A 27,527-nucleotide genomic window follows, 5' to 3' on the forward strand; every position below is an offset into this window, starting at 1 on the left:
TCCCGCGTTCTAGGAGCACGTGGTGCATAGATGGCCTTTCTGATTGCATCATGTCTGGAACATGCGACCGTATAACAGCGCCCTGTAAATGACGGCGTGCTAAGGAGAAGAGCTGCGCTTTCGCGCGATTGACTATGATCTGCCTGTCAGGTGAGGGCTCCATAGCAAGACATTCCCGTAGGACGGTGTAATAAAAGTTTCCCGTGCTCCTCTTCCATGCCGCTGCTTCCCGGCCGTAAGCCATGAAGGTGAGCCTAAGAGCAGGCTTCGCACATTCAATCCAACAACTGAGGGTCGATCGGTAACGACCACGACGCTGTAAGGACGCGTTCCACGACTCTTCGATAGCACTTTTACATGTCGGCTCGTCCAGGTGGGCGACGTTCAGTTTCCAGGGGGGCCTACTGCGCCACACACGTGCAGGTTGGAGGGCAATGGTGCAAATATAGGCTGTGTGGTCGGTGAATGCAGTGGGCCAGAGCTCTGCTCCTCTCGTCGCCGTAGAAAGGGTGCTTGTGACATAAATCCTGTCTAACCGACTTGATGAGTGACATGTATAATGGGTGTAACCAGGAGCTGGGCCATGGATGTGGAGCCACGTGTCGATCAGGTGGAGATCACGCACTAGCATTTCCAATTCCGCACACGGGACGTGATGTGGCTGCTGGTCAGATGGAGATAATGTACAGTTAAAATCTCCTCCGATCACCATATCGTCTATGCGGCCCATAAATAGAGGCGTAATATCTTCCGAAAAAAAGCGGGCCCGATCTCTCCGTCTCCCTGATCCCGAAGGGGCATATACATTGATGAGTCGTACACCGTTGACAATTACTGCCATGGCTCTTGCACTCGGTAAGTACAGTACGTCCGTAGCCGCCAAGCCGTCCCGTAGCAGGATAGCCACACCACAATCGATAGAAGAGGCGTGGGAGATGTGGGCGGTATATCCGTAGAAGTCAGGAAAACTAGCGACACATACTTCCTGCAAGAGGGCCACGTCAATGTCCGCCGCATCGAGCATGATGCGTTGTAGCATTGTCAGTTTGTGTGGTGCCCTTATCGCGTTGACATTGATTGTGGCAAGGCGAAAGGTGCGCTGCCTAGCCTCTTCACCTAGGGTAGACGCCATGGCAATCGACGATAACCGCAAGAGATGCCAGACCCACCCAACCCGTGACAAATTATGAGTCTTTCACGCTAGGAGTGGCATCCTCAATGCCACCCCCACCCCTGTCACCCGTGCCCTCTCCAGGAAGTTCCTCAACATCGTCCGACCACAGTGGGTGCAACACGATGCTGTGTAGCTGATCGGCACCTAAATTTCTCTCACGCACGTCATCTTTGGTAGAGGTAGACGGAGCGCCATACATCGACGCGACCTGCTGCATCTGTGGTGCAAGAAGTAACTGGGCACTCGTAGTATGGCAAATGAACCGTCTACACCACTTACATCCTCAACAGGCGCAGCATCCATGCCGTCTGACGAGATGTCACCTTCTTGACCGGCCGTGTGTTGGAGGCAATCGTCAGAAGGGGTCCGCCGACGTCGCTTGCGTCTTCGAGGCGAACGTTGCTTTCGAACGTGGACATCCGTATCCGAATGCGGGAGACAATCCAGCGTCATATCACCTTCCGCTAGGAAAGCCGCGGTCGGGACAATGTTCGCGTCCACGTCCATCTCGTTCTGATTGTTATGTTGCGTCTGGTTTCCGTGGGACTGTTGCTGCTGTTGTTTCTGCGGAGGAAGCGACATATGGGATGGCATCTGGGGTCCTTCCTCTTCCTCCCTTGGTACTTCTGACGTCGATGGATGTGCCCGATCGCCCGTGTCGGCCTCATCTATGGTGCGCATCGTCGTCTGAGCGTACGTGAGGGGCAGGATTGTCGTCCGCGTCGGGGAAACGGAGTCTCCCACTGGTGTCTGCGTAATTCTACGTTGTAAGCAGCTCGATCGAACATGGCCTCCCTACCCACATCCGGAACAGGTACGCGGTTGACCGTCGTGCATTACGATTGCACGACAGCCACCGATGTTCAAATAGGACGGCACATGTTTCTTGAGCTCGAGATTAATTTGGTGCACACCATTGTAGACCTTATACGTCTAGAAAGTTTGCCACTTTTCTGCAAGGTGACTGATGACATTGCCATATGGTCGGAAGGCGTCCTTGACAACTTCCTCTGGGACCTCGAAGGGTAGCTCAAAAACCAGTACAGTCCTTAGGCCCATGCCTGCATGATTCACCGTCACTGCACCGATATGCCCGTCAGAATGTTTCAATCTGAGTGAGTTCGAGTATTTAGACACCACTGCCGCGCAGACCTCTTCACTGGTCATTTTAACATAAACCACGCTCGCCGTTATAGAAAAATTTATTCCGACGACAGTCGCTGGATCTAAACGTAGATCGTCGCGTATGAACAGTTCTATTTCATAGGTTCGAGGACGCACGTGATCTGGTTGGAAAGTAATTTTGATCGTATCGTGACGCCATGTTTGTGCCATAGTCGCACTGAACTTGGAACAAATACAACTCGCGCCGCGAGAAGGTAAACACAAGCAAGCGCTCACGGAAGCGCACGGCAGGGTCCAGCGGACGTCCTCGCCCCACCGCAGCCGAAAGCAGACTGTTAAAACTAACTAACCTAAGGACATCACACAACACCCAATCATCACGAGGCAGAGAAATAGTTCAGCACGTTACCACAGAGCTGGCGAAGAAGTATGTGTCTTAGCTTCCTCTTCCGAGGCCAATAGTGGCTAGAACTCTTAAATAACTATTGAAAGGACGAGATTAGTTGCGATTTCCACTTGCAACGAATTTCCTGGGATGAAAACCGTAAATTTACAATTTTTTGTTACACCCCAAGCGATAATAACTCAGATTATTCAATGGAAATGACATGTAAAATCAAGTGAACTTTGAGGCTTAATTGCGTGCACACCAGGAAGTAACTCGTCGATCACAGAGCTGCCAAACATACGTTGCCTTGTTGCCAAATCTCAGTTTCAGTAACAGCAGAAAGAAGACGAAGCGATGTGATCTTACAGCGGGCTGGGATGTGACCATAGCTGGTGTCTCTAAGTCGCCGCTGCTACGGCCTGGAATACGTAATGCGTCTGATTCGCATTTCTGTAACTAGGCCTGTGGCGGAGTGGTTACACGACAATAACATCCCTCTAATTGACTGGCTTGCACATAGCCCTGACCTGACTCCTATAGAACAACTTTTGCATGTTTTGGGACGCCGACTTCGTGCCAGGCCTCACCGACCGACATTGGTACCTCTTTTCAGTGCAGCACTCCGTGAAGAAGGGGCTGCCACTCCCCAAGAAACCTCCCAGCACCTGATTGAATGTATGCCTGCGAGAGTGGAAGCTGTCTTCAAGGCTAAGGTTAGGCCAACAACATATTGAATTCCAGCATTGCCGATGGAAGGTCCCACTTGTAAGTCATTTTCAGCCAGGTGTCCGGATACTTTTGATCACGTAGTGTAGCTCTTCAATTGGCCGCGAAAATGTTGAGTGCACCCCGCTTGCTAACAGCACTCGGTAGTGACCCATTAAGTGTTAGCCAAGCCCGACAGCGTTTAATTTCAGTGAACTGACGGGAAACGTTGTTGTCACTGCTGCAAGGTCCCTACTAAGAGGCGTGAGGCGAGGAATAATATCGCTGTGCCTCACCACTGGAAGAATGAAACATTTTCTCAGGTAGCCGCCGTACTCAGCGACAGTGGTCACCCGGGGTAATGCAGAATTGATTCATCGTTGAATACAATGTGATGATATTTATCTGTTGTTTCCGAGTCACGGCCCCACCCTAAACGCAACTGTGTGTGTTGTGGTGTTAACGGCAGACTACGCATGGGACAGTAGTTTCCTGGTGTGGGTGCTGTTAGCCTCCAACGTATGGTGCAGGATGACAGAATGTTGCAAGCAGTCCGATATTTAGAATGAGATTTTTACTCTGCAGTGGAGTGTGCGCTGATATGAAACTTCAGTTTGTTATTTGTTATCAGGTGGAAGCTAGGTATGTGAAGGGGTTACAATGTGCTTGATGCACAATACAGCAATGCTTCTCTGTGGTGCTCAGATCTAATCGACCGGATCCTTGAGGACGGGTATATCTTCCCTCACGTTTCCATGCAGTCGAGCATCGACCCACTGTCACATCCAAATGCTCTACAGATTCCGGTAACGCTCGAGTCGCCCAGCTGGAGACGCACAGTGACATCCCTTTGAAACTGTCAGGTGCTAATAGTGCTTCCTCAATCGACTACGCAGCATATGCGTGTTCTTTACAGTGGTCACTCAACATCTGACGTTGTTGACGACCCTACCACGCCTGGTATGAACACGAATAAGACTGCTAATGCATTCCGTTGGCTGTTCTATCTGTCTCGGAGAATGCAACTATAATCGTTTACATACCCACCGACGGAGTGCACATGTATGAACCTAAAATGGCATCCGTCCATGTCTACTGCGTGCTTCACTTTTTGTCAGGCAGTCTATAAATCTGAATACACAGAGAATATTTTTGTCCATTTTTCCATTCAGTCAGTGTGAATACCGGACTTGAGTCACACGGCGACCAAGTTTAACGAATGATTACTTCCACCAAGAGACCGCCTTACAGTTCGACAACTCCATGGATTGTGTTAGTGGTCTTTGTCATCCTCAATCCTGTTACCAGCTTTGTGTGTTTTCAACATCGGAAGGAAATAAAAATCTGAACTTGCGAAGTCGGTTCCTAGCGGAGGAGTCCAGGAAAACGTCTTTGCCTACCTGACAGACTGTAGACGAATATTAAAGTTTTCAGAGCGCTTACAGTTACACTTGGCAAACGGTCGCGCACTTTTCGAGCGTAATGACATTGCGCACCTTATGTTTCATTGTAACGGAGAGTATCCAGGATTTCGTGGCTTAATTCTCTCCTTTTGAATCATGAGTACTTTAGTGATATTGGCCACAGTAATAACATCAAAACGTAGACTGTAGCCCACTGTGACCCACAAATAATACCAGTGTCTGTAATGTTTCTACTAAAGATCTCCACTTTGTTACTGTTCGGTGGAGAAAGGTTCGTACAGCATTGTTGGCTGGGAGACCATGAGGGTTACGTCCCGTCGCCTAATACGCCAGGTAAAATAGTAAAAATAAGGGACTTAATTTATAAACTTAGGAGAAACGCTCATATGGAATATAGTAGTAAGAAACGCAAAAGTTTCATTCCCTAGCGGGTGAGCAACCCTCTCTCACCCGCCCCCCCCCCCCCAATTAATTAAGTTTTTTGACCTTTTTATATTTTTATGATAAACGATTCATTTTTCTAGTGAAACTCTGCTCAAAGATGATCATATGCATTTTTAAACAAGATAAACGGTTTTAGAGACATTCCACCTGTAAGATTAAAAATCCATTAGCCTAGCAATTCGTATAACTTTGATTTTAATTCATTTAAATCTTCCTTCTGTTCCTTCACAACTACTTGCCCTCTGTACGTATAGAGTACTAAAACCTGAAGGGAAGAAAATATGAAAAGAACGAAAGAGAGTGAAACTCTTTTAAAAATAATGTTTGTTGATATGGAACACTTCTGCTATATAGTTTTTTGTACAGTATTATGAATCTTAATATCTATATTGGAATCAAAAGTTTTTTCGTGAGAATTAAGAATCATTTTGTTTACAATCATCATACGAACAACACCTACACAATAAAAACACCAGAATACCTTTGGAACAAATGCGGTGTAAACAATTATTAACAGAAAACCATCCTCCAAATTTTCTGGCAAATAACTGCGAGTCACGTTAATGCAGCTTCATCATCGAAAGATGTATACATAGCTTGGCAACGTAACTCAGCCTTCACATACACACCTTTCTTCCGCACCCTTAAGTGCAGCAGCATGAAATCAGGAGTAATATCTTGTCTGAAGATGGTGATCGTTTCGTGTGAATTGGAGAGGGGTGCCTCTAATTCCCTACGGCCCCATTTTCTAGGATACAAGCTGTTCCCAACGATAGCTGGAGTTTTGGATATACTAGCTAAATGTATACGGCGTCGACAGTGGGTGACAAAACAAAGAATATCACAGCATTGCTTGACTGACCCACAGGTACATAAGAACATTGAAATGTAATATCATTCATGGTTTCACTACCAGGATTCTTCACTGTTGCCGGCCGGAGTGGCCGAGCGGTTCTAGGTGCTACAGTCTGGAGCCGCGCCACCGCTACGGTCGCAGGTTCGAATCCTGCCTCGGGCATGGATGTGTGTGATGTCCTTAGGTTAGTTAGGTTTAAGTAGTTCTAAGTTCTAGGGGACTGATGACCTCAGATGTTAAGTCCCATAGTTCTCAGAGGCCATTGAGCCATTTGAACCATTCTTCACTGTTTTGTATAAAGAGAGGGGATGAATTTTTCTCTTGCTTTTACAAGGTCGCAGGAGACGAGGTCCTACTATTGAATATTCCTGGAATCTTACGAAGATGCGGAAACCGGTTGAATAGTTAGAAAGTATTTTTAGAGTTTTTTTCTTTCAGGCTCTAAGGAGCATTCTGTAGCAATGGGTAAAATGAAAACGATCATAAACTACTATCTCCTACCTGTGCAGGTTTCTGATTAATTAATTTCTTTACATTACGTTACTTAATATATTCATGTTGTCCTACCTTATGCTCTTCAATCATTCCAACGTTTTGTAGAATAATACCAGCCTCATCTTCTGTTCCTTGCTGACAAGTATCAAAGTTGACAGATCAGATCCTTGAATCGGAGATCAGAACATGCGAATCAAGGTGCTTAAGAAGTAATACTTAGCAAGCATGCAAGATGTGAACAGATTATAAGTATACCAAAAGATATGATGTGGTGATGGTGGAAGGGGGAGGTGGGGAAGAAGCAGCATTGAGGTAATGGCAAAAGTAATGGTTGTATAACTTTCAGAAGTGAACAACAAACAGTAAACAATAACAGACAAATAGAGAATACACACAATTTTAATACTGGTTGTAACACAATTTCATATAAAAACTGTCCAATCCGAAGATACAGAATGTCCCTCCTGAGAGTTGTCAGTTGCATTTTCTCTGCTGTTTCGGAAGCAATTTTGCTTTTCTATTGCGTAGCCGCAGTTAGCCCAGAAAGATACTGATCATCACGTCTTTCAAGAGACGGTCAGTATCGACGGAAAGCGTTGGTACCGTTACGAGAAAAATGATTTTATGTGCCTATTCGATACAGTGCCCTTTAATTAGTCTGGAGTGTTACTCATTTTAGAGTTATGCATTGACAGGGACAGTTAAACACGAATAGTAACCAGTGCTCGCCGGCCGCGGTGGCCGAGCGGTTCTGGGCGCTTCAGTCCGGAACCGCGCGACTGCTACGGTCGCAGGTTCGAATCCTGCCTGGGGCATGGATGTGTGTGATGTTCTTAGGTTAGTTAGATTTAAGTAGGTCTAAGTCCTAGGGGACTGATGACCTTAGATGTTAAGTCCCATAGTGCTCAGAGACATTTGAACCATTTGAACCAGTGCTCCAGCAGGAACAGCATCGTGCTGATCCGCGCTGACTGCTATCGCCCTGCAGCACCGCCGCTTACGAGGAGAACGCGGAAAGTTCCATAACCCGATTTCAGGGAAACTTCGTTCAGTGGAAGAGGAGCCAAACTAAGCGAACACCTGTCTCGGCTTATCCGTAGACACTAGAGCGTTTCTGAGAAAATGAGTGTCGAAGATTTCGAGGTACTGTGGGTACCTCTGCGACAGTGGACAGTTCAATTGCAATGGCTGTCTGCCTTGTTCGGGTCTCGCCTGGTGTGCTGCTTGCGAGCAAGAGTGCGTTTGTTTACTTCCGCGTCTTCGTGTCTGAATTCATCAACAGTCATGGCTTTTTCCTATCGCCATGCCACGATTAAAATAACGTTTCCATCGGTTCATGAACAATCAAAAGCGGATGAAATAGCACGAATTACACGGGACGAATTGCGTCTCCCGCTTCAATATGCTCTCGGAATTCATTTTACTATCCTTAGTACCATTGTGTGAACCGCCGAATGAAGAGCCGAGTGCCGACGTTGTGCGGCGCCATGACACTGAACTCAAGTTCCGATACTCTGATAGCCATATATGGGCTGTCGCAGCTAATGTTGCTGAAGGTTTTCGAACTCCCGTTTGAGGTGCCGTCGAAGATTTCGGTGGCCTTCTTTAAACCTCAGGACAACTTCGTGAGTCACGTTGCTGAAACATAGAAGACGTTCAAAACATACAAGACGTATCCTCCGTTGTGACCGTCAGGTAAAAATTGAACTGAGGAAACACATGCATTTTTACTTGGTCATTGCCACATGCAGGCCTATCGTCACGTTCGGTGGCCAGCCGCTCACTTATTCCGGTTGTGGGCTAGAGAGTTGTGTCCGTTCTGAATGTCTCCGACTCAGAATAGTTCAGATGTCCGTTGGAAAGGTCGCTCTCCTTGCAGCACCCACTGTATCACCTCTATTGTACCCGTCTGCGGTGAGGCTGGGTGTTCCGCCCACTCTGAATCAGTCGGTAGCTCCTCTCGACGACGTGATGGACGTTTTACCTATCGCTCCAATACTGCCGTCGAAGGGAGTACCAACTAACGATGGCTGTCTGCAGATGGAAGCTGCCTGACCTGACTCCTTGGTTGTTGATCGTGGAGCTTTACCGACTTCCGCTTTTCTTCCGGCTGGCCGCATGTCGGACGACAGCCGTCCGCCATCTGATATGGAGCAACATCTGAGGGGCACCTCTGATAGTGTTCCACAGAACAGGCCCCGCGAGACGTCTGTCTCCTGGGTGGATGACGTCATTGATGTTTTAAGCACCTTCTTGCTTGCCACTGTTGAAGAGCAATTCGGGGATGGCGATTGCATCTTGCAACACGATAAAACACCTGTTCATAATTGACGGCCTGTCGCGGAGTGGTTACACGACAATAACACCCCTGTAATTGACTGGCGTGCACAAAGTCCTGTGCTGAATGATACTGAACGCCTTTGGTATGGTTTGGAACGCCGTTTCGTGGCATGTCTCACCGAACGACATCGATGCGTCACCTCAGTGCAGCACTCCTTGAAGAATGGGCTGCGATTCCCCAATAAACCTTCCAGCACCTGACTGAATGTATGCCTGCGAGAGCGGAAGCTGTCATCAATGTTAAGGATGGGTCAACACCATATTGAATTCCAGCGTAACCGAAGGAGGGCGCCACGAACTGGCTCAGCCAGGTGTCCGGATACTTTTGATCGCATAGTGTCTGCCGAGACACCAGAGAAAATGAGCCTCACGACTCATAGGAGGGACATCCGGTAGATAATGAACTACATGTACGGCTATTATTTCGATCTTCATGGGTTTAACAACACACACTTTCTATAAACCAGAAAGAAACCATTACAGGATGTCCTTTCTTTTACACGCTCAGTATTTCTCCGTGACTTTATCTACTTTCCTTCACTGCAGTATGTTTCCATATTGTCTTTACAGGCCAAACTCTAATTTGTCTGCAACGCTCAGTGACGGCGCGTTTTTAGTTCCGCAGTTTTGGAGCGCGCAGCGTGTTTGGCTGGCGGCCGCGGCCACGGTCGCGGCGAGCCACTTGCCGGACCAATGAGGCGGCAGTAATTTGTCGGCCCTCGGCAGTAACGAACAGGGCGGCAGCGTCGGCCCGCGTTTGTCTGGCGTCGCTGCGGGCCCCAATTAGAGTCGCTGTGGTGGGGGGCGGCGGAGGGGGCGGCGGAGGCGGCGGGGCGGCGTCTTTGTGTGGGCGACGCTAACGAGCTGGCGGGCCGGGACCTCAACTACCGCCGCAGTCGCCGCGTCACGCTACACTCGGAGGACCGCTCTCAGGACTTCTGGGGAGGCTTACCAGGTCCTGAAGCACGAGCTCCGCACGCTTCAGTGCTGCGTCCGTTTCTCTCTGATATTTACACATGCACCTCGAGTGGCTCATAATGGCCTTCAAACTATTAGCCATTGGCTCTTTAATATGTTCATAATTTTTTATGAAGGAAGTTGAAGGGTCAACTGGGTATGAAACAGCGCCATCTGCATGACAAGAAATAGACTTCTGAAATCTATCCACAATAGAAGTACGTGTTCTAATAGAACTAATGTTTACCATAATGTGAAATTAAAAGTTCTAATTTTCTACGAGAAGCATATGTGTACTACTGAAAAAGGAGTAGTGGTTATTGCTTATACAACCGGCTTTCGGTTGAATCGCTTTTTTCCCACGCCAGTTTAACCTGACTGTTAAAACCTCTCAATATAACCAGTTTCCAAAGTAACCGATTTTCAATTTTTTGTTCCCGTTATTTCCTGTAACAAACGTAGCAATCGATAAAAGACAGAATAGTTTTGAAACTCTCAGTTTCAAGACACATAGAATTTAGATGTTAAATTAAATAGGTATATAAAAGAAAACTTAATGCGTCCACCGTCTGTTGCTTTTCTTGAAAAGTGATACGTCGTTGAATACTACAGAAACTCACCATTGTTCTCCTATTGATTCTAATTATTTGAAATTCTCCTCAGAAATCATGTTGTAACCGTAGATCATACCACAGTTTGGACATTACGAATAGTCAGTGATAAAGGATGAAAACTGAGGTTGATGAACAGTCTTTTTCTTGATAATTTGTACGTTGTCGAGGGCTATAATCAGGTTAAGGCATATTATATAGACACATGCAGCATAATATGTATGAATAACTATTGTTTTTAAGTTTTTAATTTATTACTGTTACTATAATTTTCTTCCTCTTTTATCATATCATTAAAACGACAGGCCAGTTATTAAACTTTTAAAGCAATTAAAGCATTGTACCTCAGTGCTACGTCACTTCGTAAAAGTTTCCTAAGGTTGGTGCCATTCTGCAGTATAACATATCTCCAATAACGACAGCGAAAAAAGTACCGTATAGACCAGGTATGGACAAGTCTTGTTCTCTACATGTGCATGCTTATCTTAAACAACGACACATGACAACAGAGACGTTATTGTCTCAGCAGTGCTGTACCATTTCTCAAGCCATGTTTGTAGAACACAAATCTGCCTGAAAGATATGTTCCTCAGCTGTGGATGCTAATCAGATGAAACACCTCGCGTCATCTGTTTGTTTCTCGTGTCTGTCGGCAGTGTTATTAAAATGTCACGGCTGGCTTCTTCCACTTTCTAAAATAACGCAATATTTCAAACCAATAACAATTTTGCGAATAAAAATTACTTCCTCGCTGTAAAATATTTATTTAAAAGAAAAATATTTAGCACTGCTGGAATGGCTAGTTAATAAGTCGCTTTTGTTTATTCGGTTACTTGTAAGAAATAAAAAAGAGAACTGTTACAACCGAGAGCAAACAGATAACAAAAAATGTCGATTATTACGAACTGGAATACTGGTATCGTTTTTAGCTGGTCGGTTTTTCCCATCCCTATGCTGAAGATGGTTGAGGTTTTTACTCACCATTCACTGGTCACCACAAAATAGTTAATATAGTAGTCACTCAAATGTTCTGGTGTGGATGGAACAGCGCAATGCCGTGGGATTTCGGGACACAGTGATCCACACACCACTTAGAAAGCACGCGGCTGACGACACAAACGACCTGCAAACCATCCCACAAGCTACTTCAAAGCGTAGCAGGACTCCATCAACGACGTGTCATCTGTACGTGTCACCGTCTCTGGACTGCAAAAAATCTCATCGCGAAGGTGATATAAATATCTGCGTACCACTTGCGGAGAGTTCGTTGAGAGAGTGCATCGGGCCGATGCGTCAGGGCAGGCAGTCTCCTGCAGCTAGCCATGCTCCTCGCCATCTGAGAATCAACGTCGTCATTCTGCCTGAGAAATCTGGTGGAGCCTTAGCCTGCGTGATAAAAGCAATAGCTACGGCCTGAAAGAATGCTGCGCTAACTGCAACTCGCAGACGCCGCTGCCGCCTCCAGCACTGCTCAAAGCTGTCGAAGTGCGCTGCCGCCCAGGGGTTTGCGTGCCCATCAGGCACCTCTGACTCCACTCCACCGATACGGAAATTCTGATGATCGACCCCAGATAGTACCCACTGGACAAGGGTGTGGACCTGTATCTGCTGTAGATTAATGAATAAGTGTTCCTGAACTGCTGCGGTCACCTTCACCTGCGACAGTCCTCGCCAGATCATCAAACCCACAATTCCCGAGCTGGAAGGGAGTAAGTCTCACCTTACTGACGATGGAAGAATGGCTTCCCACCCTCTGTAGCAGTCGTGTAACGGCAGACCGCTACGCAAGTAAGAAGTCAAAATCAGTAACACTGAACCTTCACAGCTTTTGCGCCAGTGATACGAGTCGTGCTTGTTCAACGCTCGTCGCTTTCACAAAACAATATTTTAGAGTACATATGCTGATGCGAGAAGAACAATTGCAAAGCTCCTTGCTGTGACACTGAATGTCAGGATAAATGTAGTCGTACTGATACGAGTGGCTAAACATGCTCATTCCTTCAAAAAAGTAATATCTATGTCGTTATTCTTCAGTTCCTACCGGCGTATTTTTTGATACAACAGTACGCGACTGTACTGCCGGTTCACAGTGTACAGCGGATACAATATTTCGACGATCAGACAAGTCGCCATCGTCAGGTCCACTGTCGAACTGACCTCCCGAGGAGAGCTGACGGCACCCTGGGCCATGGTGTGTATCGGAATAAAACGCACACTGATCCGTATTTGCACAGCTGTCACCACTCTTCACAAGAATGGGGTACTAAAAACACTAGCGTATAGTGCGCGCATCATCTCAAACGCAGTCTAGCCCAAGAGCTGGAATACATCAGAACTGTATTCCGAGAAAAATGATTCCCAGAATGGCAGATTACGATCACTCCGTCCCACGATACATGTACAACCTGAGGAGATGTAAGAAGTCACAGAGGAAGAGGCAGTCATTGTCTTTACAGCGTACACTGGTGCACTATCGGGAAAAATTCGGATGCATATTGAAGAAGCATTGAGTAAAAGTGATCTTTTGCTCACCCAATAAATCATGAGTATTATGGGGAAGGATCAAAGATGATAGCGGTAAACGTAAGACTGACGTATACCAAAATCTGACTCAATGTGGGAAGACATATATTTGACAAACAGTGAGTACCGTCGAAGATCGTTGCCGAGAACACCAGAGACACATTCGAGTAACGTATCTCAACAAATCAGCGGTCGCCGAGCACTCTTTGTCTGACAATTACGCGATGCATTATAATGTACCAGGATCTTCGCACAGACTTCCAAAGACTGGGACAACGTCGTTAGAGAGGTCGTAGAAATTCGCACTGCGGACGATCCCGTCAGCCGAGATTGCGGCTATAATCTTATCATGGCTTGTAAACCAGCACTAAGCTTAATTAAGAAGACTCTCAGCAGACAAAACGATGTGGCGACGAGGGCGGAAAGAGCACCTAAATCAACGCTGCCACAGACCACGACGCTAGCGATTCCTTGACCGCTGACGCGCGGACCGTGGCGGGAAGGGTTCACGGTGGGAGGGGATATCAGCCTGCCACGTACCCTCTTGAGCTCAGCCTATTTCGGGAATAAAATCACGCAGTAAAGGTAATAGTTTAACAAGAATGACAACTAGAGCGCCAAAAACGATCAGAATCAAGCCGAACGAAAAGAACAGTTAAGTAGGCAAGTAGTGCGAGAACTACGAGGGTCGGTCAAAAAGTAATGCCTCCCATTTTTTTTCTACTTAAAGAAATTAAGTTAAGTGAAAAATTTGAATTTGGCGCCATTCCTCAAACCTTCTTCTGCAATCCACTGCAGTAGTAACTTTCTGTGTCAACAGGTGGCAGCACAGCAGAAGTTTGTAAGATGGCCGACATCGATGTTCGTTTGAGACAGCGTTATGTGATTGAATTCTTGAATGCAGAAGGTGAAACGCCCATACGCATTCATGAAAGACTGAAGAAGGTGTATGGTGTTGTGAGAGTGGATGTCAGCACTGTTAGACGATGGGTTCGTCGTTGTAAGGAAGCTGAAGGGCAAACACCGTTGTTTGACGAAAAGCGGAGCGGCAGGCCGGTGAGTGCAGTGACTCCACACAACATTCAGCAAGTTGATGACATCATTCGTGGTGACTGCAGATGAAGTGTGTCGCATTATTTCTCTTAGTAAAGGCAGTGTGATCACGATTATTAAACAATTGGGGTACTCAAAAGTTTGTGCACGGTGGGTACCAAGAATGTTAACCGATCAGAACAAAGAGGCAAGGAAAACAATAGCCTCCCAACACTTGCAGCGCTTCCGTTTGGAGGGAGATGAGTTTCTGAAAAAAATTGTGACCGGGGACGAAACATGGGTGCATTTTTTTGAACCCGAATCAAAGAGGCAGTCAATGGAGTGGCGTCACACAAGCTCGCCGAGGAAGAAAAAATTCAAAACTGTGCGATCGGCAGGGAAAGTTATGGCAACAGTTTTCTGGGATACAGAGGGTGTGATTCTGGTTGATTTTTTGGAGCAGGGATGCACAATAAATTCTGTTCAATACGTCACAACCCTCAACAAACTTAAAGCACGTCTTCAGCGAGTTCGCCCAACAAAATCAATGGCAGATGTTCTTCTTTTGCATGACAATGTAAGACCACACACCAGTCGTCACACCTCTGACGAGATTGTCAAAATTGGATGGGAAGTTTTGCCTCATCCACCATACAGCCCTGACCTGGCACCATCAGACTTCCATCTGTTCGGGCCACTAAAAGAAGCTCATCGTGGGATTCATTTTGAAGATGAGGAGGCCGTCAAAACATCCGTGCGTCAATGGCTTAGGAAGCAGAGCTGTGATTTTTACCGTGCTGGGATACATGCCCTTGTTCAAAGATGGACCAAAACTGTAGAGATGAGCGGAGATTACATTGAAAAATGAAAAAAGATCCTCAATGTTGTGGTTTTCAACCTATGTAATTGCATTTAAATTTCCTGACAATTAAACGTAGAAAAAAAAAAATAGGAGGCATTACTTTTTGACTGACCCTCGTATAAAAGCAACGAGATCCAGAGATCTCCTAAAGTCAAGTTGTAGTGCTGAGGAGCTCAGTTCGTCAGAGCACCTGGCATTAGCGATATGTCTGGTTGCTGAAATATTGTGCCCGTTGGACACCATGAACCGGCAGTACACCCATGGACTGTTCGACCAATAACTAAGTTATTCTGATACAACACGAGCAGGTGCTATTCCCACTGCTTCGTCAAATTAATAAATAAGTTATCCTTGTAGTTGGCCACTGTGCACAAGGACAACGCCGAGACAGTAAAATGAACCAACGGGGAACACAATCGGTTACGTTTGTTTTTTAATGGCTCGCCTAAACAGAACAAGAAACTGAACCATTTAAAAGATCTTGAAATATACGCCAAGGCTAAGACTAATAGTTATTTTCTGCCATGACTGATGTAAATCACAGTGGGATTAACAAGGAGCAAAACTTGTGTAATTCAAATCAAATTACAAAATGACGGTAAACTGTGTGATGTTCCAAAAACTGTGCGAGACTGTATGGAGTCATTACAACAAGATCTGATTATCTGGATAGCTCAAGTAATCAAAGTCAGCGTTACAACAAGAAGGTGCAGATGTATCTAAAGTAACCAACTCAAATGGAGTGCCAAAGTAAGAAAAGTACGGAGCCGCACAGAATATGGATAGCGCTACCACCTTTGTACTACTTACATTCCCTTAAACAGCAACTGTGAGCTACCCAGTACCAAGCCATAGATGATACCCTCTCTATCGGCCCAGGGCAGAAAGCTGTCCCCACTACGGACTGAAACAAACTGCCCAGAATCAAAGTTCTCGGCCCTAAACTCTACACTGTGTAAAAAAACTCTACATGGAGGATATGCTGATGCCAATGTGATGGGTAAGAACTGTTGCTAAGTTTAAGAAAAAGCAGGACAATGTGCACATTATTTACCTCCTTTTGCTTACAAAACGCACATTTTTCGATAGACGTCACCTTTTTTCTTTCATCAGTTTGATGCGGCCAGCCACGAATTCCTCTCCTGTGCCAACCGCTTCATGTCAGAGTAGCCCTTGCAACCTACGTCCTCAATTATCTGCTGGATGTATTCCAATCTCTGTCTTCCTCTACAGTTTTTGCCCTCTACAGCTCCCTCTAGAACCATGGAAGTCATTCCCTCATATCTTAACAGATATCCTATCATCCTGTCCCTTCTCCTTTTCAGTATTTCCCACATGTTTCTTTCTTCTCCGATTCTGCGCAGAACCTCCTCTTTCATTACCTTGTCAATAAGCCTAATTTTCAACATTCGTCTGTAGCACCACATTCACTTCTGGGTTTCCCACAGTCCATGTTTCACTACCATACAATTCTGTACTCCAGACGTACATTCTCAGAAATTTCTTCCTCAAAATAAGGCCGATATTTGATATTAGTAGGCTTCTGTTTGCCAGGAACCTTTTTTGTCATAGCTGGTCTGCTTTTGATGTCCTCCGTGCTCCGTCCGTCATTGGTTAGGTAGCAGAATTCCTTAACTTCATCTACTTCGTGACCATCAGTACTGATGTTAAGTTTCTCGCTATTCTCATTTCTACTACTTCTCATTACCTTCTTCTTTCTTCGATTTACTCTCAATCCATACTCTGTGCCCATTAGATTGTTCATTCCGTTCAGCAGATCATGCAATTCTTCTTCACTTTCACTGAAGATAGCCATGTCATCAGCGAATCGTATCATTGATATCCTTTCACCTTGAATTTTATTTACACTCCTCAACCTTTCTTTTATTTCCATCATTGCTTCTCCGATGTACAGATTGAACAGTAGGGGCGAAAGTCTACATTCCTGTCTTACACCCTTTTTAATGCGAGCGCTTCGTTCTTGGTGGTCGACTCTTATCATTGCCTCTTGGCTGTTGTACATGTTGTGTATGACCCGTCTCTCCCTATAGCTTACCCCTACTTTTTTCAGAATTTCGAGCATCTTGCACCACTTTACATTGTCGAACGCTTTTTGCAGGCCGAAAAATCCTATAAACGTGTCTTCCTTTTTCTTTAGCCTTGCTTCCATTGTTAACCGCAACGTCAGAATTGCCACTCTCGTACCTTTACCTTTGCTAAGGCCAAACTGATCGTCATCTAGCGTATCCTCAATTGTTTTTCCATTCTTCTGTGTATTATTCTTGTAAGCTACGAGTATGCATGAGCTGTTTAGCTGATTGTGCGATAATTCTCAGACTTGTCAGTTCTTGCTGTCTTTGGAATTGTGTGGATGTTGCTTTTCCGAAGGTCAGATGATATACTGCCAGACTCCTACATTCCACATCGACGAGAATAGTCGTTTTGTTGCTACTTCTCCCAATGAATTTAGAAATTCTGATGGAATGTTATCTATCCCTTCTGCCTCATTTGATCTTAAGCTTTCCAAAATTCTTTTAAATTCTGATTCTAATACTAGATCCGCCATCTCTTCTAAATCGACTCCTGTTCCTTCTTCTATCACATCAGACAAATCTTCCCCCTCACAGAGGCTTTCTATGTATTCTTTCCACCTATCCGATCTCTCCTCTGCATTTAACAGTGGAATTCCATTTGCACTCCTAATGTTATCACCTTTGCTTTTAATGTCACCGAAGGTTGTTTTGACTTTCCTGTATGCCGAGTCTGTCCTTCCGAAAATCATGTACTTCGTCTTTTCACCGATGAATTGAAGTAATTCTTCCGTTACCGATGGTTTCTTCGCAGTTACCATCATTGTACCTTTTGTGGCGGCGTTCGTAGCGACAAGCAATTCGCTGTAGAAACGGCTTACGAAGTCACCGCCACACTTTTAGTAGCGGCCCGACCGGTCCGCTGGAACAGTGAACAGAAAGAGGAAAACCCAAACACTCTGATTAAATAAAAGTCGGTACTTATCTTTATTAACGAAGATACAGCAACACAGTAGTGAACTCCGTGTCTACAGAAATCTGTCTAGTTCGAGTCGGAGCGGCTAGGTCAGCGTCGGCTGACGACAAACAACAACTCTGCTGCGATGAACACACAACTGACTAGCAAGTACACAATTCGGTGGCGAGTATACAACTGAGCGGCGAATACAGAACTGTCCTAGCGCTCGCGACTCCAGCGCTTAAGAAACCAGAAGCCAGCGGTGGCGCGCGCAGACTTGCGGTGATTTCCTGTCTCGTTGGCGCTGCTTATGCGGACGGCGTCCGGACTTTGATGCTGCCAACCTTTTGGCAGCGGGCTCGGGTGGCATTACTGGCTAGGATATAACAGTACCTATGTTTTCCATCTCAGCTTCTGTGATGGCCCTTTCTAGAGATGTCCTTTCCTCTTCAACTGTACTGCCTACTGAGATATTTCTTATTGATATAGCCTTAGAGAACTACAACCATATCTCGTCATTCCTTAGTACTTCCGCATCCCAATTCTTTGCGTACTGATTCTTCCTGGCTAATCTCCTAAACTTCAGCCTACTACTCATATATTGTGGTCTGAGTCTATATCTGTTCCTGGGTACGCCTTACAATTGATTGTCTGGCTTCGGAATCTCTGTCTCACCGTGATGTAATCTAACTGAAATTTTTCCGTATCACTCGGCCTTTTCCAAGTATACCTCCTCCTCTTGTGATTCAGAAAGTTAATCACAAGGTCATCCGTACCTGCCAAAAACGCTGTCCAAAAACACAGTATTACTGGCTAAACCAAATTTTTAGAGCGATCATAATGAACTCATCAACGCTGACAACATGGTGCCACGAAATCTGGACCTTTGAGGTCACACAAAGTACACTAACACCAGAGATGCAGGCACCAACTTCGCTTTCAATAGAGGTTGACCGGGGCGCTGCCCGAGTTCTGTGAAATGCCTATTGCTGCCTCACCACCCTCCCCCCCCCCTCTCCACCCTGTCCCCTAAATAGGCCCTGTGAGATTCAGCAACTGTCATTCTGCTGGCAATTGAAACTACAGGGACACTTCCATCACCACAACGCTCGCCGTGGCTAGCAGAATGCTGCCTTCTCAGACACACTACTGCAGTGTACTCACTAGATAACTTCCTTATAACGCAGACAAATGAAATAATAGAGGTATGTAACAGTAAAGTCACATTGTGACAGTAACGTCACGTATTATGAAAGTTGGGTGGGTCATAAAAGGAGGTTAGCGACAGATGGTTTACTCACTTCACTGGCTGGACTCATTCTTATTGTCGCACACTCTTCTTAAGTTAGTTGCTTCAAGTGTCTACATATTATTAATTGCGGAATAGTTATGCATATAATCCATAATTAGGAGCCCTATAATTTCACCAATTTGCATTTTAAATAATGCAGACTAAATTAATGAAATTCTATCTCACACTCAGTACAAAACAAGTTCAGGACAACGGTGGTTCGTCAGCAAAATAATCGAGTTGCAACTTTAAATCGAATATTTACATCGCATTTTATGTTAAATAATCAAATAACCGAAAAGAACTGGAATGAAAATTAATCATTCACTCATATTTTAGTTGAAACTGGAACGACAACCGATGTAAACTTTTTGAATTAGAACAATCTGCAGCCCTGGCTGTCGTTATAGGATTGAATATCCTTTTATTCTTGCATTTTCATTTCTGTTCACTTAAACTTTATGGTATAGCCCACCAAATGGACACATTTGGTTAGGGTTACTATCAAACATTTATGACCTACGAAATCTCTGACCGTAAATGACATGTCCACTTAATATGTCATACTGTACCCTCGATATTGCCTACACATCTGAAGATGTGCTGCAATCAAACAAAGAAAATAAGAGGGTCTTTTAATCCAATTTGACAGCCAGTGCAGTAGATTATTCTTATTCGAAAAAAAAAATCACTCAAACATTCCTATTAGGGCACATATTCCACACAGAATAGTACTTACGAGCAAATACAGGCTGAACATACAATAACATTGTTTTATTTTACATTTGATCTGTGTACAATGTAGAACACAGATATCGGTTTTAAATGAGTTGGGAAAATGAACTCTATATACTTAGCCTGCAAACTATACCACTATTACTCGCTCCCTTTCCTTGTCCACTCGCAAACGGATCGAATGAAAAACGACTATCTGTATGGCTCCATAAGAGCCCTAATTTTTCTTATCGTATCTTCGTGGTCCTTATGCGAAATGTGGGGGAAGTAGGATCGTTCGCTCTAAATTTTCTCAACAGCCTTTGGTGAAAAGATAGTCGTCTTCCCACCAGGATTTCTCAATTGTGTTGAAGAATCATCTCCATAATAGTTGCATTTTGTTCGAATCCATGTCTTAAAGAACTAGCTGCTCGCCTCTGAATTACTTCACTGCCTTCTTTTAATTCGACCTGTAGGATGTCGCAACACTTGAGCAGTACTCAACAATGGGTCGCACTAGTGTCCACAAACAGACGATAAAACGTAAAACATTGAATGGAATTTGTGAAAAAATATAAGAAAATTATGTTAGTATATGTAGTGTACAATAAGGAGTATGTGGTATAAACAGACCGTAAACTGAATATAAATATTGCTTAATATGGTTAAAACTGGAAAAAATTTTACTTGAGACCAAATTAGTGTAGAGGTATGAAGTAGGAAAGCTAACCGTACTGCACTGTCGTATGCAATGAAGAGCAATTGAATTAGACCTACCCACTGTCGTACTGATGGCATCTGCTTCTCATCCTGACATTAGCCGCACGAGACACCAAAAAAACATTGTGAGCTCTGCTGGTGAACCCTCGCTCACAGTTCTAGGTGATGTTTGCTTCGGTCAGGCAGCCTGAGGCGGTTGCCGATGGGCATCTTTGGAGGCACCGGACGTGGAGATAGACGGACGTCTAGCAAGTCCCTGCGGCTGACGAGGTCCCTGAGCGAGATGCAGTCGCTCTCCCTGTTCCAGAGGAAGCTCCTCGGTCTGCAAGGTTTGAGCATTCAATGAGGGTGGGATTACAGGTAGTTGAGAGCTCCGACGTTTGACGCGTAATGAGGCTCCTTAGGATATGCCTGCCATGGAGGAGATGGGCACTCGGTGTGCGTACCGGGAGAAGCCATTCCAGATGTGGGAAGGCTGCCTCCAGATGCTACGAAGTTTGGGCAGCCACTTAGAGGCGGTGGCTCATGTTGGTACTAAATACATATGTCGCTTTGGTTTGGAAGATATTCTCTCTGGTTTCGGGCAGTTAGCTATAGTGATTAGTACTTCCAGTGTTACCTTGCGAGATGAACTCGGAGCGCACCATCTGCAGCGTCGTCGACAGAATCAACTGTGGTCCTTTGGCACAGAGCCAAGTGGGAGGTCTGAATCAGAGGCTCAGATGGTTATGGAACCGTGTGCGCAGCAGATTCCCTGACGTGCGCCATTGGTTGGTCGTTTTCTGGGTTCCGCTTAACAGATCACAGTCCACCACATACCGGAAGCGGCTACGTGGGTAGCGATTATGGCGGGGACTGGGCGGTTTCTTTCATTAGATGATCTCGGAAAACTACAGAATGGGCGTGATTCTAGAATCGTGCAGTGCAACTACAGAAAGGTAGACCTACGAACCGGCATTGCAGTTGTCAAATTTCGTAGTTGTATTGGAAAACAACCAGAATTCGAAGTGCTTAAACAAAGCACAGCAGCTTACATCGTTATAGGTACTAAAAGTTGGCTGAAGCGGGAAACACGTCCAGCCGAAATTTTTACAAAGGACCTAAGAGTGTTCAGAAAGGATAGATTGAATACAGTTGGTGCTGGTGTGTCTATTGCTGTCAGAATTCGTTTACCTTAAAATGAAAGTGAAGTTAGTAGGGACAGAGGTTATACGTGACAATCGGACCAAGTTAATAAACGGTTCCTTGCAACAAGCCCTCGACCCAGATGATACAGTTGCTGAATAGTTCAAAAGAGACTTGAGTCCCATTTCGAATAAGTACCCCCTCAGTCTACTATAGTTGGCGGTGACATCAATCCACCCTCGACAACTTGGCGAAAACACATGTTTAAAGTCCGTGCTAAGCATAAAACGTCTTCCGAAATTGTACCAAATGTGTTCTCAGAAAATTATTTTGAACAATTAGTTCAGGAGTCCACTCAAAGTGTGAATATTGCGAAAACATACTTGATCTCTTAACAACAAATAACCCTGACCAAACGGGAAGCATTATGACGACTGCAGGGAATAGTGACCATAAGGTTGTTGTAGCGAGACAAAATACTGTAACACCCAAACCCACCAAAAATAAAACACCTCTGTTAAAAAAAAATCGCTTGACGCCTTCCTAAGAGACAGTCTCCATTCCTACCAATCTGGCAATGTAAGCATAAATCAGATGTAGTTTAAGTTCAAAGAAATAGTATCGATATGGTTTGAGGCATATATTTTAAATAAAGTAATAAGAGATGGTACTGATCCCTCTTGACACATGAAACAGGAACGCGCCAAAACACTTTATTCTGAAGCAATGAGGAAAGCATGCCAAATCTGAAAGATCGTAAGAGATTGCAGGGCACTCATTTCTGATTCAGTGTCACGCTGGTTAATGTTCTTAGGGAAGATGATCTTTATTACGATCTGACTTCATACATCATGATGAAATGGTGGGCAGTAGTTTACGCTCTTGCATGTGTGCTCTAGTGAAGGAATAGCGGTAAGCTTTACCTGCGTTCAAAGGAATAGGGTGCTGATTTGAACGACTGCAATAAAAGCGTACGGCGTTGAGGGCCGAGGGATGCTCGTTTTTTTCTGCGGAACATGGGTACCAAGCTTGCAAACAAAAACCCCCAAGTTTGGTGAAACTTTACAGAAGCTCGAAATTTAGAGCAAACTTCAATGCGTGATCCTTTAATAATTTCCATGGCGAATGATCCCCTTGAAAAGAGATTCTGGTCGTATGCAGAGTTCACCAGCATCAAGATGCAATCAAGTGCCACTAGCGCAGAGTTACTAAACGCAGTTTCCCGAAATTCCATCACCAAAGAAGGCAAAGTAAATATTCCATAAAAATTCATACAAAAACAACTGAAAAGATGAGTAACTTCGCAGTAGTTATCCTGAGTATAGCAAAACAGTTTCAGTCACTTAATAAAGGTCTTACAGTCTAGATTGTGTTCCAGTCGGGTTCTTTTCAGGGCGTGCTTATGCAGTAGCTATATACTTAGCAATCATTTACAACTACTCGCTCGTGGAAAGATCCGTATCTACAGACTTGAAAGTTACACAAGTTGTGCCAATACCCAAGAGAGGCAACGGGAGTAATCTGCTGAATTATAGACCCACATCGCTAACGTCGATTTGCACTAGGATTTTGGAACATACAGTGTGCTGAAACACTATTAATTACGTAAAAAACGACTTGTTGACAAACAGCCAACACTGATTTAGAAAATATGCCACCGACAGTGGATGTCAAACTGATTCCGTATCTTTAGATTTCCAGAAAGCTTTTTACTTTGTTCCTCAGAACCTGCTTATAATAAAATTTTGTTCCTATGGAGTATCGTCTCAGTTATGCGACTGGATTCGTGATTTCTTATCAGAAATGTTACAGTTTATAGAAAAGACAGAAATTCTTCAAAGAAAACTGTAGTAATGTCTGACGTTCCCCAAGGAAGTGTTATAGGCCTTCTGCTGTTTCTGATATATATAAACAATTTAGGAGACAATATGTGACTTCCGGCATGCGTTTAACAGAGGTACATCTGTGTTGCGCTGCCTTGCGTGAAGAGATGGTTGTGGGTTGTATGCATCGCAACGGTTGTTGTTATCCAGTACTGTACTCATTAGATAAGTGACTGTCTGCACTATAGCCCATTTCTCCGCTGTTGGAGTACGTTTTGCCGACGTTGATCTCCATCATTGTCATGTTGCTGCACACGGCTGTTTAATGTGGTGATGGCAATATTGCCCGAGTTGAGGTGATCTCAGTAGATACTTGACTCGATAGCAGCTGGCGACCCGCAGTGTTCGCACTGTCAGGAATCACTGAACTGAACCACAGTCGTACATACTACTGGTTTAAGGTGTGTCCACGTTCGAGCGATGTGACAGGCTGATCTAGTTTGCATGCCCTGACAGCGGCTGTATGATTATCAGTACTCTCCCCGCCACCGCAGCTCTTTCGGATTCTTAAGTGCATTTTGCTTTATGTTGTCATTATTCTGTCGTTTGTCTGATCCATTTCTAGGAAAACTTTACACTCTTAGCGATTTTTACAAGATCTTGGACATTCAAGTGAGAAGACATTTGTGTTTCTGTCCTCAGTTCACTGGACAGTAACATGTGTTCAAAAATGGCTCTAAGTACTATCGGACTTAACATCTCCTAGACTTAGAACTACTTAAACATAACTAACCTAAGGACATCACACACACACACACCAATGTCAGAGGCAGGAGTCGAACCGTGGTGTTCAAATTTGTGTGAATTACTAAGGGCCCGAAGTGCTGAGGTCATCGCTCCCTACACTTACACACTACTTAAGGGTGACATACGCTGAGAACAACACACACACCCATGCCCGAGGGAGGACTCGAACCTCCGGCGGGAAGGGCCGCACAATCCTTGACATGGCGCCTCAAACCGCGCAGCCACTCTGCGCGACTGGGAACCATGGTACTGGAATGTACGGAGTGTCACTAGTAAACGTATTTCACGCTGGAAATATCGTTGTCTCATGGGCTGAAATGTGAACAATATTTCTCTGACCATCATATCCTAACAGGGAGAAAAATATTGACATATTATTTACGTTGCGAAGGAAGTTGCATTTCTCAATTCGATGACTCCCATATAGTTTCAAAGTATTTCAAGGACTGCCCATTGGCATCACTCTAGATCACCTGTTCTGTGAGGTGTAGAGCATGTTTTCTGTGTTGTCGAGACGACTGAGAACACTTTGGTCCACTCTGTGATCTCTCTGCGAGAATCAAATGGCTCTGAGCACTATGGGACTTAACAGCTATGGTCATCAGTCCCCTAGAACTTAGAACTACTTAAACCTAACTAACCTAAGGACATCACACAACACCCAGTCATCACGAGGCAGAGAAAACCCCTGACCCCGCCGGGAATCGAACCCGGGAACCTGGGCGCGGGAAGCGAGAACGCTACCGCACGACCACGAGCTGCGGACTTTGCGAGAATCAAGGACGGTTGTTAGGAGGTCACGAGTCAGTATGTTACCTCAGCGTTAAATTAGTCTTAGGAAGTATGTGCCCCAAAGAGTGCTCAGATATAACGAAGATAAGGTCCAATGTTCACGCTACTGTAATTTATTTACAATTCATGGTGCAGCTGCAGAGCAAACTTTGCGTAAAAAGTAGGCAGAACCGACTTAGAGCGTCCTGTAGAGAGGCAAAATGCAGAAATTAGTCATGGGAAAGCGAAATTATTCTCAAGAAGCCTACGTCTATCTTATTTGATCAGGCGCTTCATTAGCGGTGAATCATCTTGAGTTTGATACATGTGTGTCACATTCCTAAGTCATACCAGGGAAATGTGTGCTGAAGATACTGTTTAAAAATCTGCCAAACTGTAATTGAAATTCTGAAATTTATTTTTTTATTTCGACTATTACAAATACTTGGTAAAGGCTTACGAATACATAAACAATGGTTTGTTTATTCTAAAATTACCTATCACTTGCGACTGTGCTCGCGTATCAGCAGCTGTGTTAAGTAAGCTACTGTACATGCAGTAACATCTGCTGACATCAGTGTCTGCCTGTTTGGGTAAGCGTAGATCGTGATGCGCTCCCTGCTTTTCCGGATCCCAAGCTGTCGCAACGCACGATGGGTCGGCATGCATAGCGTCGCTGTCCTGCAGTGCCTACACAGGGGTGTGGACAGGAGTGCCGATCTGTACATCGTGCTGTTGAAGTAGCTACGCAGTATGGATAATGCAGTGTCTTCGTTAGGCAACAAAGGGTGTGAAAGTATAGCTTAAACACATTGAAAATTGTCTAAGCATTGTGTGCATTACCTTTAATCGTATTATATCGCACATATCAACCAATAAAAGTATTTTCACGCATGTGGTAACGATCAAAAGTCAAAGTATGAACAGATTATTCAAAGAATATATATTTTTTCATAATTCGCGTAATATTCTTCATGAACTCAATAGGTATTTCACACTACACTCTTCCTATAGTAGCCTGTGTTCTTACCACGGTTCAGCGTATCTCTACATCAAATTTCATAGCAATCGGTCCGTGAAAACGGCAACGTACAGAGTTATTTCCGCATTTGCAGCACCAGTGTGGATAAACATTTCAGTTGTGATATCTTTTCCTTTCACTGTGTTCAGATTTTATGAAATACGAGTATAAGCCTACATGGTTCATCCAGCTACCTGTAAAAACCAATGAGAATGATTATCCCTTTAAATCACGATATCTTTTTTTACGTGATCCCATTTGAAGGAAATAAAGCCTATTCGGTGTCCCAAGCCTTACACGGGTTACTGCGGGAACCACATGACAATTCGCCTATCACTTTTGGAGAAACATGTTTAAGCAGACAAACAGACAGACACGACAGTTAGTACAGATAACATTTACTGCTGCCAGTCAGGATTCTTTAAATTCATTTCTTGTACTAATAAATAAGGACAAGAATGGCTGGGAACGGAGCCTGGACCGCGAAATTAATCATAAAGAGCTAAAGATAAAAAGTAAAATAAAATGAAAGTAAGTATTAATGTGGAATATCTGTTTCCAAAGCAAATACTTCGTCAGCTACAGCCCTGCAAATAAAATTCGCCGGCCGAAGTGGCCGTGCGGTTAAAGGCGCTGCAGTCTGGAACCGCAAGACCGCTACGGTCGCGGGTTCGAGTCCTGCCTCGGGCATGGATGTTTGTGATGTCCTTAGGCTTGTTAGGTTTAACTAGCTCTAAGTTCTGGGGGACTAATGACTTCAGCAGTTGAGTCCCATAGTGCTCAGAGCCAGCCAAATAAAATTCTTCTTCATAAGTAATCGAGGAGATCATGCTGCGGGTGTTAGTTGCGGTAACGCTTGTGCAACAGCTGATATAATTATATCTGCTTATACAACCCCCTGGTAATAGGATACGGAGTATCACGTTTACGACGCAAGTTACTGAAACTCTTTGCTAATGAAACGTGCTGCCGAACACAAACAAGTGGCTACGTGCAGCCATACAGTTGATACTAAACTGCGGAACGCGTGTGAATGTGTTAAATTTTCGGTGAAAGTGTTGCGGAGGCAGGTGTGAAGCAGCGGGAGAGCAGCCCGCGCCAGGCTGCGCCACGTCCCACAAATCCTGACGGACGGCGCCGGGGTCGACGGCGCGCTTACGAGCGCCGCTGCGGCTGACGGATCGCCCTCGTCGCCGGCGACAATTTCATTACTGGCCGCAGCTGCTGCGCGCGCACCCCACGGCGGCGGGCCTGAGCCTGAGGCCGCGCTTGAGGAGGAGGCGACGCGCCTCCTGTTGCCGGCAATCCAATTCGGACGTGCGGACAGACGG

General features: G+C 45.0%; 1 protein-coding gene across 1 annotated transcript in view; it reads left to right on the forward strand.

Moving 5' to 3' along the window:
- Nucleotides 1–27,527, forward strand: part of LOC126433663 (CCN family member 4) — a 383,910-nt gene that overhangs the window by 53,171 nt on the left and 303,212 nt on the right. The gene's annotated exons all lie outside the window — the stretch shown is intronic.

This window comes from Schistocerca serialis, chromosome 1 (assembly GCF_023864345.2).
Source record: "Schistocerca serialis cubense isolate TAMUIC-IGC-003099 chromosome 1, iqSchSeri2.2, whole genome shotgun sequence".
NCBI classification, from domain to species: Eukaryota; Metazoa; Arthropoda; class Insecta; order Orthoptera; family Acrididae; genus Schistocerca; species Schistocerca serialis.